This window comes from Marmota marmota, unplaced genomic scaffold, assembly GCF_001458135.2.
Source record: "Marmota marmota marmota unplaced genomic scaffold, marMar, whole genome shotgun sequence".
Lineage (NCBI taxonomy): Eukaryota > Metazoa > Chordata > Mammalia > Rodentia > Sciuridae > Marmota > Marmota marmota.
In genome coordinates, this window is record NW_025999924.1 from 6954290 (window position 1) to 6966826 (window position 12537).

The 12537-nt window shown below is 37.1% G+C and overlaps 1 protein-coding gene across 3 annotated transcripts in view; it reads left to right on the forward strand.

Annotated features, from left to right (window-relative positions):
* Window positions 1-714: 714 nt before the first annotated feature.
* The window catches only part of Slc38a9 (solute carrier family 38 member 9), a 109765-nt gene continuing 97942 nt past the window's right edge, over window positions 715-12537 (forward strand). Inside the window, exon 1 of one of the 3 annotated variants that reach the window (XM_048800032.1) lies at window positions 715-882. The gene's annotated coding sequence lies outside the window, so the exon portion shown is untranslated. The remainder of the gene's footprint in view (window positions 883-12537) is intronic. The other 2 variants (XR_007346352.1, XM_015497297.2) reach the window with 2 other exon arrangements.

The following is a 12537-nucleotide window of genomic DNA, read 5'->3' on the forward strand; positions in this document are numbered from 1 at the left end:
TTAAATGGATTTTTAAATTTAGTTCTTGATGACGTTACAGCACATATTGTTGGTTTGGGGTTTTTGTTTGCTTGGGGTTTGTTGTTGTTTTTTGGTTTTTGCTGGTTTATTTCTATGAGCCACTGGCTGCCTATGTAGGAAGGGCTTAGGGGTTGCCATATGGTTTTCACGGATTTACTTTCAGCTGACTTTTCTAACAATCACATTACTTTTACCTAGGTTGTATATTTATTTGCGTTGGCTTTGGGAAATCTGCTGGGAAGAAGGGGGCTAAAATCCCCCCAAAGTCTTTCAGTTTAGAGACTAATTTATCAATACATAGAAAACCAACCTAAATGTCTATACGATGGACAACTCAGCAATTCTATTTGGTTCCCTTTCTTAATTTCTATTCTTTTTTTTTTCCAAACCCAGGTCCGATAGGTTTCTGTAAGGTCCAAGCACGTGACCACATAGTACAAAAACAGCCGCGAAAGCCTGAGAAGACAGACAAAGGGAGGTCAGCCCGACTTGGGGACTGCCCATCAACGATTTTTCTCCGAGGTTGTAAATAGGACAGGAGGCCGCGCCTCTCCTCCCAGGTGCCCTGGAGACTCGAGCGCCCGCCGGACCGCACACCTGCGCGCGGGGCGCGCTTCTCCCGACGCCGACCCGGCTCCGCCGGAGAAGCGCACGGCCGCAGGGCCTTCTGGGAGTCGTAGTCCGCGGCGGCCGAGCTTTGACAGAGGCCGCCGGTCCGGCGCACACAGAACTCCATTGCCCGCCGGTCCCCGCGGCCCAAGGCATTGCCTCTTCCTGTTTGGGTGACTAATAGTCCGGCGGCCGCGAATTGCGAGGGTTTGGAAAAGGGTCTACGCTTTCCCGTCCAGTTGGCCTGCTCAGGTAGAGCACGTTTCTGATCTTGCAAACAAATTATCCCCTCCGGAGGGTGGACAGGGAGCGGACGGGAGGCGGCAGGGAGGGCTGACCTTGCGCCGAAGCCGGCTGTCACCTGCGGTAGTTTTTTGGTGTGGCGAGTCGGCACAGCAGCTTCTTGGGGGAGCCGCGAAGCCAAATCCCGGGCCGCGGAGGCTGCTCCCTGGAGGCTGCGCGCGCTCCTCGCCTCCTCACGGGCTGGAGAGCAGTAAAGTCAGGGAGCCCCCGGGAGAGGAAGCGGGCGTCTACTGAAGCCTTGGGGAAAAGGCAAGTGTTAAGTGGTAAGGCAGATGAACATCTTGACCCCCAAGTGAGAGAAGGTGAGTTGGGGTTTTGCAGGAACCGAGTACCCTTCTCTTTTCAGAGTAGGGAATAGCTGGCGACAGGGTTTAAGGACGGAAGCCCCTTTTCGCCTTGAGCTAGGACCACAGATGGCTTGGGGGGCCATCGCTGGTAAGCGCTTCGCACGCTTGTCAGGAGATTGACTAGTGCCAGTTGAGTATCCTGATAGTGGGTGGCTTGGTATGTTAGCTGTCTAAGAATACTGGAGCTGGGAGAACATCTGGCCAAGAGCATTCGCCTCACTTTACAGATGAGAAAACTGAGATTCCCCCGAGTTAGAGGAACCCATTCATCACCAGACAGCCAGTTAGCGGCCAAATTGACTAAAACCTCATTGTCATGAGTCGGACAGTGAGAACAGTAGATTTGCAAACTCTAAGGCGCACCCTTTCCTTTTTTCTTAATCTCTGGGGATCTTTTTGTGTCGTTACACTATTAAATAATTTAGTAGTAAGTTGTTATTCTGTTTCACGATGCTGAAGATAGAACTTAGGGCCTCATGCATGCTAGGCAAGCTCTCTACCCCTGAGCCACACACTGAGTACACCCCCTCTTTTTTTTTTTTTTTGAAACCAGGGCCGATTAACCACTGAGCCAGGTCCTGAGTCCTATTTTATTTTGAAACATCGTCTTGCTAAGTTGCTGAGGGGCTCCCTAAGTTATTGAGGCTGACCTGGAACTTGCAGTCCGCTTGGCTCAGCCTCCCTACTCGCTGGGATTACAGTTGTGCACCACCAAGCCCAGCTTGCCTTTTTCTTTTTAATGCCTTTGTGGGACATGATATTGAATTGACATATACAGAATAATAGACAACTGCTCAGGGGAAAGGCTTTTATTTAAACTTTTCAGTAGTTCAAAGTAACCCTAAATACGTAACTTTAAGAAAAATTTCTGCCTTAAACAACTACAATTCTTCATATGAAGATAAAAGGTTGATAGCAAAGATAGCACCTATAGTTTCTATGCCTCCAAGAAAACAAAGTTTACCTTTCCTTTCCTATTTATGCCCTTTAGAGCTCTGAGAACAGTTAGAAAATCGTTTTTTCCCCTCATAATCTTAAGTACTGTCTATTGCAGTTACATACATAAAAATTGCTGTTAATAGTGATTTTTAAATTTATTTTATAATACCCTAAATATTTACAATAATGGGTAAAATTAGCACAGAAAGATAGGAATACCAACCTGAATTGCAAATTAAAATGATACTCTATAATATTTTTTTAGAAGAATAGGGCTGGGAATGTATCAGAGGTAGAGCACTTGCCTAGCATGCTTAAGGTCCTGGATTCCATCCCCAGTACCAGAAAGAAGAAAGAAACAAAGAAAAAAAAAAAAAGGTATAATGCCATTAAAGTTTTAAAAAAGGATTAAGAGGTTAAAATTTTCTACCAGGCCTGTATTTCTGTTATGGCATATGTGTTTTCTTCTGTATAAGTCCATAATTGAAAGATCTGTGGCAAATTTATCTAACTCCCTTCCTCTGTCACTGAGCTACAACCCCAGCCCCTCTCTATGTCTTTTTGAAGAGGATAAGTGCTTCATTAAAGGCATCAACATTTTAAATAACATTTCAAGTTATCACATTTATCTGGTAAACCATTGATTTCTTATTGTGACCTATCTCACTTGGTTCATACTGCTCTAAGAAATACCTCAAATTTAATATTTTATAAATAACAAGTTTATATTTAACAGTTCTTGGAGCACGAAGTCAAGATCAAGGTACAGTCAGATTCAATGTTTGTGAGAGCCTTCTAAAATGATGCCTTCTTGGTATATTTCTCTCCCTTCTACCATGGAACACATATGTATTCCAGAAGACTAAATTTTAGCCTTTGAGAAAGAACATATAAATAATTGTGTGATGGGTCCATAGTTAAATTTGTTGGTATTCTATTGCAAATTGATACATGTGTGTCCCATGTTAGAAGGGATAGAAGGGTAAAAAGGGGCCTACCTAGTTCCCTTTGGCCCTTTTATAAGGACTAATACTTAGTCATCTCATCTCCTTTTTTTTTTTGAGACAAGGGGTCCCTTCCTGTTGTCCTGTTGTCCAGGCTAGCTTCAAACTCCTGGACTCAAGTGATTCTTCTGTCTCAGCCTTCCAAATAGGTGGGACAACAGGTCTATGACACTGTGCCTGGCAGGCCCCACTTCTTCTTCTTCTTCTTCTTTTTTTTTTTTTTGGTACTGGGGATTAAATTCAGGGGCGCTTAACCACTGAACCATGTCCCCAGCCCTTTTTTGTATTTTATTTAGAGACAAGGTCTCAGTGAGTTGCTTAGCGCCTCACTAAGTTCCTGAGGCTGGCTTTGAACTTGCAATTCTCCTGCCTCAGCCTCCCAAGCCCCTGGGATTACAATCATGCACCACAGCGCCTGGCTCAGGCCCCATTTCTTAACACCATAACATTGGCAATTAAGTTCTATTATGAATATTGGAGGGAATACAAATATGCAAACCATAGTAGGACTCCATTTTAAACCAATCTTAAACAATTAGGAACTCCTTATTGGTTGACTTAGCTTTGACTTAATAGTCTCACATCTGTGACTTTGTTTTAAAGCTAAAATATTTAATTAAATATTGAAGTGAATATGTCTGTTTATGACAACTTGCATATTTACCAAAAATCATAGCAGTGTTATATCTATGGCAAATAAATACTGGAAGAGTATTTAGCATTTTAGTTAATCGTTGATAGACTTTTCTGCATTATCATCTATATAATAATAGCTAAGGAACTCTAATTCACCTCTCAACCTAATTTATCATACTCCAAAATATTTTATAGTTCTCATCAAGACATTTAAAAAAGGCATTAAATTGCTTTTAAACAACATTCTAGGGAAATCTGACATTCAGGCTAATTGAGGCAACTGAAAATTACCAGTTTCCTTTCAAGTTCATCATATTTACTTGAAAATTATTAAATATTTGATTAAAAGGCACCAGGAACTTTGGACTCCTCAACTTTAATTACTTAAATTGCTAAGATATTGTCAGTTTTCTGCTTCCTTGAAATAAATAATTTTACTATGGCACAAAATTTCAGGCTTGTTCAAAACAAATATTCATATATTAATAAACTGGAACCTTTATTTTAATTCCTGAATAACACTTAAATTTTCCTATCCTTGATTATTATTTTTTGGTAAGGCTGACTGAAATTCCAGGATCTTTCTAAATTTCTCTTTCCTGTTTTCCTAGCATTCACTCTGTAGTTAAAATATAATCTTCAGGAGTTAAAAGGATCTAGTCTCTCTAAACTCAGTCACATTCTCATATTAAATTATGTGGCAGAGTATATTGGTTACAAAGTAAATTTTGAAGAGTAGCCATCTATTTCTACAGTTGTTTAAGAAGGTATCTTTTTGCTACTCTACCCGGCTATTGTCCTTTTCCTGTTTCACTGCCACTAGAAGCGTTGTTGTTGCTGCCTAAAGAATACCTAACCTTGAGACAAAAAAGTTTGCAATAGGAAATAGATTCATCTAAACTAGTTGACTTCAAGAAAACAAACTTCATTGTGTTCAAATTGCTGTCTGGATACCCAGGCATGCATTTTCAATCATCCTAGTCCCAGCTGTGTTTTAAATAATTTAAGACTATTTGCCATTTTATATATTATTGTGCTTTTTTTTATTTGTTGTTGTTCTTTTTTTTTAAGATATAACAGTAGACTGAATTTTTGTGTGTGTGTGAACACAGTATCTTTATTTATTTATTTTTATGTGGTACTGAGGATAGAACCCAGTGCACACATGTGAGACAAGTGTTCTACCACTGAGCTACAGCCCCAGCCCCTTATTGCTCTTTTTTATTTACAAATAGATTTGTTTTTTAAAAAAGAAGAAGGAAAATAAAAAAAGAAAGAACTGATTTATAGATGTTTCTTTTGTCTTTTAGGTAATCTTATTCTTTCTTGAGGCATATATCAAGTAGAAAAAAACATTTGGGATCAGATCAGAGTGACTTGTTTTAATCCCAAACTTTATTAGCTAAGTGATTTTAGGACAAATTTCTTCTCTGACCTTCAATTTCTTTTCTTTCTTTGTCTGTTTTCAATATGAAGATGAAACTTATTTCCCAAATTCTAATGATTAATTGGAATTAAACAATACCAGGTAAGCCATTAGGCCAGGAGGAGGCATTCAATAAGTAAAATTTATTTCTATCTTTCTATCTCCTACTGCCTTTCCATCGATTTGTTTTTGTTTTTGTTTTTCCTTGAGTTTTCCTCTAATATGGTACCATTTTCTTCTTCAGAAATAAATTATTTTCCGTTAGTATTCTTCTGTTTGTGGCAGTTCATTCATTTTATGATGGTCAACCATTTAATTTTTTTTTCAGTTGTAGAGGGACACAATATCTTTATTTTATTTAATTTTTTTTTTTTTTTTAAATGTGCTGCTGAGGATTGAACACAGGGCCTCACCAGTGCGAGGCAAGCGCTCTACCACTGAGCCACAACCCGGCCCCCATTTAATTTTTTTTTTTTTTTTTTTAACCTTGCTGAGTTCACTCCCATGGTACTAAGGATATGAATGTATGTTAGCTGATTTTATTCAGGCCTGAAGTAAGCCAATGCAGATTTCTTTTATAGTTACTTTTGAAGAGCCAAACTCATAATGAAAATGATAGCTTTTTTTTTTTATATATATTCACTGTGTATCAGGCACCTTACATATATTATTGCATTTAAATATCAAACCCGGTAAGACTCATAATTTTATTATCCTCCAAACTGGTGAATCTTAAGGAATTTAAATAAATTGTCCAAAGTGACAGTTGGCAAACGCAGAGCCAAGAGTCAGATTCAGGCACTACTTAATAAGCTTAATCATTGTGTATAATATAAACAAATCTTTCTGAAGGTTTTTTTTTTGTTTTGTTTTGTTTTTTTTTTTTTTTTTAAGCAATTTGGGGTTAAGGAATAATACGGTTCTTTCTCTAGCATTTTTTTCTTTTTTTTAATGGTACTGGGGATTGAACCCACGGCCTTGCACATGCCAGGCAAGCATTCTGCCAGTGAGCTACACCCCCAGCCCTCTAGCATTTTTTAGCAACTTAATATATAGGTTGTTTTCCTCCTTGCAAAATAGAGTTACATTAGGCTTAGTTTTATTAAGTTCAGAAATAATAATAACAAGCTCTGATACAGAGTAGTATTTGCCATGGTTCTAAATGTTTATACATATGAACTTAGAGATATAAATTTTTTTTATGTATTTTAGCCAGACATGGTGATATATGCTTGTAGTCCCTGCTACTTGGGGGAAGCTGAGGCAAGAGGATCACTTGAGCCTAGGAGTTTAAAACCAACCTGCATATTACTAATTTTTGACTCCAAAAGTTTAGGTCCCTTTTCTCTCTTGGAATTGTGGAACCAATAGCAAGACCAAGCACTGACTGAGCAGTGAAGAAGACCTTTATTCTTGGCCAAGAATAGAAGTGGGAGATAAACTCCTATACCAACTTCCTGTTCGTTGGGTATTGGGAGTGTATAGATTTAGGGAGAAAAATGAGGGGAAGGGAGAAGCTAATAAAAGGGAGGGCTTATTTATGTCTTTTCTGGGACTAGGCAAAGAGTTTCCAGGAATTCAGACACCACTTCATTTCGTTTCTTTATGATTCTTTCTGGTTTGGGTCATGGCAACTATCAACTATCATGATGGGGTGGGGGGTTGTCATTTAGCTTGCAGATGAAATGAAGTTAGAGATTGGCTGGCTGTAGCTCTGGCAGCGCTTAGATCTAACAAGTTTTAGCTAGCCTACCTGAAGAGGACTTCTGGCCTTTGGCCTCCTCTCCTCAAAGATAAGCAAGATTAGTGGGCTGGGGATGTGGCTCAAGAGGTAGCGCGCTCGTCTGGCATGTGTGCGGCCCGGGTTCGATCCTCAGCACCACATACAAACAAAGATGTTCTGTCCGCCGAAAACAAAAATAAGTAAATATTTCAAAAAAAAAAAAAAAAAGATAAGCAAGATTAGGGCAAGGTAAAAATTTAGTTAGGTCCACCTAGGCAGCACAAGATTTGGAAATTTGGGCAGGCTCACTTGGGTAGCTTAGGAAGACCTTATCTCTAAAAAAAAAAAAAAAGTTGATTTTCAGGATTGTTATTCCCAAGTTCCTTGTATTATCCTTATATTATTATTCTGCCACTGAGGATCAAACCCAGGGCCTCATGCATACTAGGCAAGTGCTCTACCAGCTATACCTTCAGCCCCTCTATTGTTTTGAAATATTACTTTCATAAGGTACTGCTTTCACATTTTTCTTTAACATTTGTTTGTCACCAATAGGACTAAATTAAATGAGGGTTTTTACTAGTTTAAATATCAAGCAATAAAGTAGAAAGGGGAAAGAAAAGGAAAGAAACAGAGAAAGAAAAACATCATTACTGGCTTCTGAATCTCAAAATCAATGGCAGATTAACATTTGCATAACTGTTCATTATTGAAGAATTTTTCACTTTAAAAAAAGGGTAGATCTCAGGTGGGGCATGTGGATGTGACTTAGTGGTAGAGTGCCTATCTAGTACTAGTACACCTGAGGAATCTGAGTTCCATCTGCAGAAGTACAAAAAAAGAGGAAAAAGACCTTAAAAGGCTACGTTTGTTAAAAACCAAGTATTTTCATTTGGTATTTGAGAATCATAATAATATACCTAGACATTTATTTTCTTGAAAACTGGTAAATGTAGTATGCTAATTCTCTGACAACCCAGTGAGATGGGTGTTATTAATAATCATCTCAAATAATTAATAACTAATAATTAAACTGGTTCAATAATTAATGCTAGATTATACAGGTAGTAAGTGGTAAATACAGGATTTCTGATTCAAAAATTTTGTTTCTATTCTTCTATAAATGTGACATCTGGAAAATTAGGATAAGTTGACATAATTATCCATTCAACAAATACAACAACAATGAAACTGTGATTTTTAAATGGTCTGGGCAGTAACAAACAGAAGAAAGTGAAACGCAAAGAGAAAGAACAGGATAGATAGTGCAGCATATGGGGCAAACAGTGCAGGTTCTGGAGTAAGACTGCCTCAGTTTGATTCTAACACTTTGATTAGTTGCTTCTCTTCTCTGGGCCTTATATTCTTATCTATAAAATGAATATTATAATAGTAACTTACAAAGTGAGGAATAAAGGTATGGCATTTGTCTTGGTTTTGACGGAGAGAGTAAGCCCAGAGCCTTGCACAAGCTAGGCAAATGCTCTACCACTGAGCTAAATCTTACTCAGTTCTCTCTGCATTTTTTATTATGAAATATATATACAAAAAAGTGCATAAAGTTATGTGTGTGTAGTGGGGGGGGAGTTTAGGGAGAGAGAGAAGATAGATAGAAGAGAATAATTATAAAGCAAAAAGCCATGTATCTAGAATCAAGTTAAAGAAATGAAATGCTGCCATTTCCATATAAGGCCCCCTAATCACAATCTCCTATTTTCCCCCTAGAGTAAGTTCTCTCAGCCTTAGAATTATCTTTTTTTTGGAAGGAGATTGTCCTATGCATTGTAGGATGTTTAGCAGCATCCCTGATTTCTGCCCTTTGGGTGCCAGTGTACCCCCACCAAATGTAACAAATAGTTGGATGAGGTCATATTCCTTATTACATCTCTCCACAATTCTTTGCTTGCTGTCTGGAACATAGACTATAGGGAGAAAAAAGGAGAAGCAGGGAGCTCTTTTAAAAGCAGTTGTAGTAACTTGGTAAGTAATGATGGTGGTCAAATTCTGGATATATTTGAAGGAAAAACCAATAAGTTTGTTAATGGATTGAATGCAGACTGAGAAACAGAAGTGATGTATGATTTCAAGAACTTTAGCCTAAGCAACTAGGAAAAGATTCCAACAACTGAAATGAGGAAAACAATGGGTGGGGTAATTTTGGAAGAAGAAAATAAATTTTTAGACATGTTAGTTTGGAGTTGTATATTACATCCAGGTAAAGATGTTGAGTAGCCAGTTTACTATGTAAGTCTGATATTCAGGAGAAATATTTAGGCTAGAAATATTAACATGGAAGTTGTCATTGCCTATGTCAATAGAACTTTCTACAATGATGAAAATGTTTTATTTCTACATTGTCTAATATTGTCTAATATGGTAGCTAGAAGTGGCTATTGAGTACCTCAAATGTAACTATTATGACTGAGGTACTAAATTTTTAACTTTATTTAATTTTACATAATTTAAATTTAGTCATGTGATTAGTAGCTACCTTATTGGGCAACACAAACAGTGGTATTAAAACCATGAGACTGGGTAAAATTATGAAGAGATTGAGAGTAGATGGAAAAGACTGAATCTTGGAATTTTGCAACTTCAAAGAGATCTAAGAGATGAGGAACAAACAGTAAAGGAGACAAGAGAAGTAGGAGGGACCTGTGAGATAGGTAGAAAACCTAGATGCCTAGTGAATCTCTTTGATCATGGAGATGGAGAGTGATCCCTGTAAGCAAATATTTCTGATAGGTCAATTTTTACAGACTAAGAAATGACCATTGAGTCATTTGTCAATATGGGGGTCATTGATGATCCAGAAAAACAACTTCTGTGTAGTGATAGGAAAGATAGACATGTTAGCATACATTTGAGAAAGAATAAGAGGATCTTACTTATCTTGGGCTTTCTTTTTTTCTCATCTATTTTAATTTTCACCTTTCTTGCTTTTTAAAAATATTTTTTATCAGAGCTTTATAATTATACATAGTACTTGGGTTCATCCCAACAAACTCATACATGCAAGGAAATTGATTTCAGTTCATGATCCCTTCTTTGCCTTCCCCTCTTCCATTCTTCTGCCTCTATTCTACTAGACTTCCTTTTGCTCATCTATTATTTTATATTTGATTGTTTTATATTTGATTGGTTCTTTGTGTCCTCCCCTCACTCTTTTCCTTATTTTAGTCTAGCTTCCGTATATGAGAGAAAATATGCTGTCTTTAAGTTTCTGATAAGTTGGCTTATTTCACTTAGCATGATCTTCTCCATTTCCATCATTTACCAGTAAATGATAATTTTCTTCTTATTATTCTTTCTTTCTTTCTTTTTTTTTTCTGAGTAGAACTTCTCTGTGTGTGTGTGTGTGTATGTATGTGTGTGTGTGTGTATATATATATATATATATATATATATCACAATTTCTTAATGTGTTCATCTGTTGACAGGCATCTAGATTGATCCCATAATTTAGTATTGTGAATTGTGCTGCTATAAACATTGAGGTGGCTATATGCCAAATTTAGGTCTTTTGGGAAAATACGAAGGAGTGGGATAACTGGATCATATGGTGGTTTCACCCCTAGTTTTTTGAGGAATTTCTGTACTGCTTTCCAAAGCAACAATGTTCAAGTGTATCTTTTCCCCCACAACTTTGCCAGCATTTATTATCTTTCTTGGTCTTGATCATTGCCATTCTGACTGGAGTGGGAGGAAATTTTAGTGTAGTTTTGATTTGCATTTCCCTAATTGCTAGAGATGTTGAACATTTTTTATATATTTATTGTCCTTTTGTGTTTCTTTTATTGAGATGCTGTTTTTCTTTTGCCCATTTACTAATTAGGTTGTGTTGAGGGGTTTGAGTTCTTTGTATATTCTGGAAATTAATCCCCTATCAGAGGATTTTCTCCCATTCTGTAGGCTCTCTCACTCATCATATCCTTTTCTGTGCAGAAGCTTTTTAGTTTAATGGCATCCCAATTAATAATTCTTTCTTGCATTTTGGGGGATCTTGTTAAGGTGACTTGCCAGCATCTATATGGTGGAGTGTTGACCCTGTGTTTTCTTCTATCAGTTGTAAAGTTTCTGGTCTAATTCCCAAGTCTTTGATCCATTTTGATTTGAGTTTTGTACAGGGTGAGAAATAGGGGTTCTAATTTCATTTCTCAGGAGAAAAATTTAGGCTAGAAATACTAACGTAGAAGTTGTCATTGCCTATGACAATAGAACTTTCTACAATGATGGAATGATTTGTTTATGTTGAACCAGATTTGCATAACTAGATAGAGTTATCTAGTTTTCCCAGCATCATTTGTTAAAAAGACTGTCTTTTCTCCATAACATATTTTTGACACCTTTGTCAAATGTCAGACAGCTGTAGGTATGTGGAATTGTCGGGGTGTCTTCTGTTCTATTCCATTGGTCTTTATGTCTGTTTTGATGCCAATACAATGCTGTTTTTGTTATTACAGCTCTATAGTATAATTTCAGATCAGGAATTGTGATGCTTCCTGCTTTTCTTTTTTTGCTTAGTATTGCTTTGGCTACTCTGAATCTCTTATTCTTAAAAGTGAATTGAAGAAGTGTTTTTTCTAATTCTGTGCAGACTATTAATGGTATTTCTATGGGGAATTGCATTGGTGCTATGGCTATTTTGACAATATTGATTTTTCCTATCTAAGAACATGAAATGTATTTCCATCTTCTAAGGTCTTCTTCAGTTTCTTTCTTCAGTGTTCCATAGTTTTCATTTTAAAGCTCTTTTGTCTCCTTGGTTAGATTTAATTTCTAAGATGGTGGGGTTTGTTGTTGTTGTTGTTTTTATTTGTAGATGGAATCAATACCTTTATTTAATTTATTTATTTGTATGTGGTGCTGAGGATTGAACCCAGGGCCTCACACATGTCAGGCGAGCACTCTACCACTGAGCGACAACCCCAACCATGTTTTTTTGTTTTTTTTATTTTAGTTTTGTTGTTGTTGTTATTGTTTAGGTTATTGTGAATAGGATGGTTTTCCTGATTTCTTACTCAGCTGAACTATTTTTGGAATATAGAAAAGCTATTGACTTATGCATGTTGATCTTGTATCCTACTACTTTGCTAACCTCATTTATAAGCTCTAAAGGTCTTCTGGTGGAGTTTTTTTGGTCTTCCAGGATCATATTATCAGCAAACAGAAGTAGTTTCACTTTTCCTATTTGTATCCCTTTGATTTCCTTTTCTTGCCTGATCACTCTGGCTAATGTTTCAAGGACTATATTGAATAGGAGTGGTGAGAGTGGATGGCCTTGTCTTCTTCCTGATTTTAGAGGAAATACTTTTTTCCTCCATTTAGTATGATGTTGATTTGGGGTTTGTCAAAAATGGCCTATATGATGTTAAATCTCTTCAATTCCTAGCTTCTACATCATTTTTTAAATTTTTTTATTGTTGGTTGTTCAAAACATTACATAGTTCTTGATATATCATATTTCACACTTTGATTCAAGTGGGTTATGAACTCCCATTTTTACCCCGTATACATATTGCAGAATCA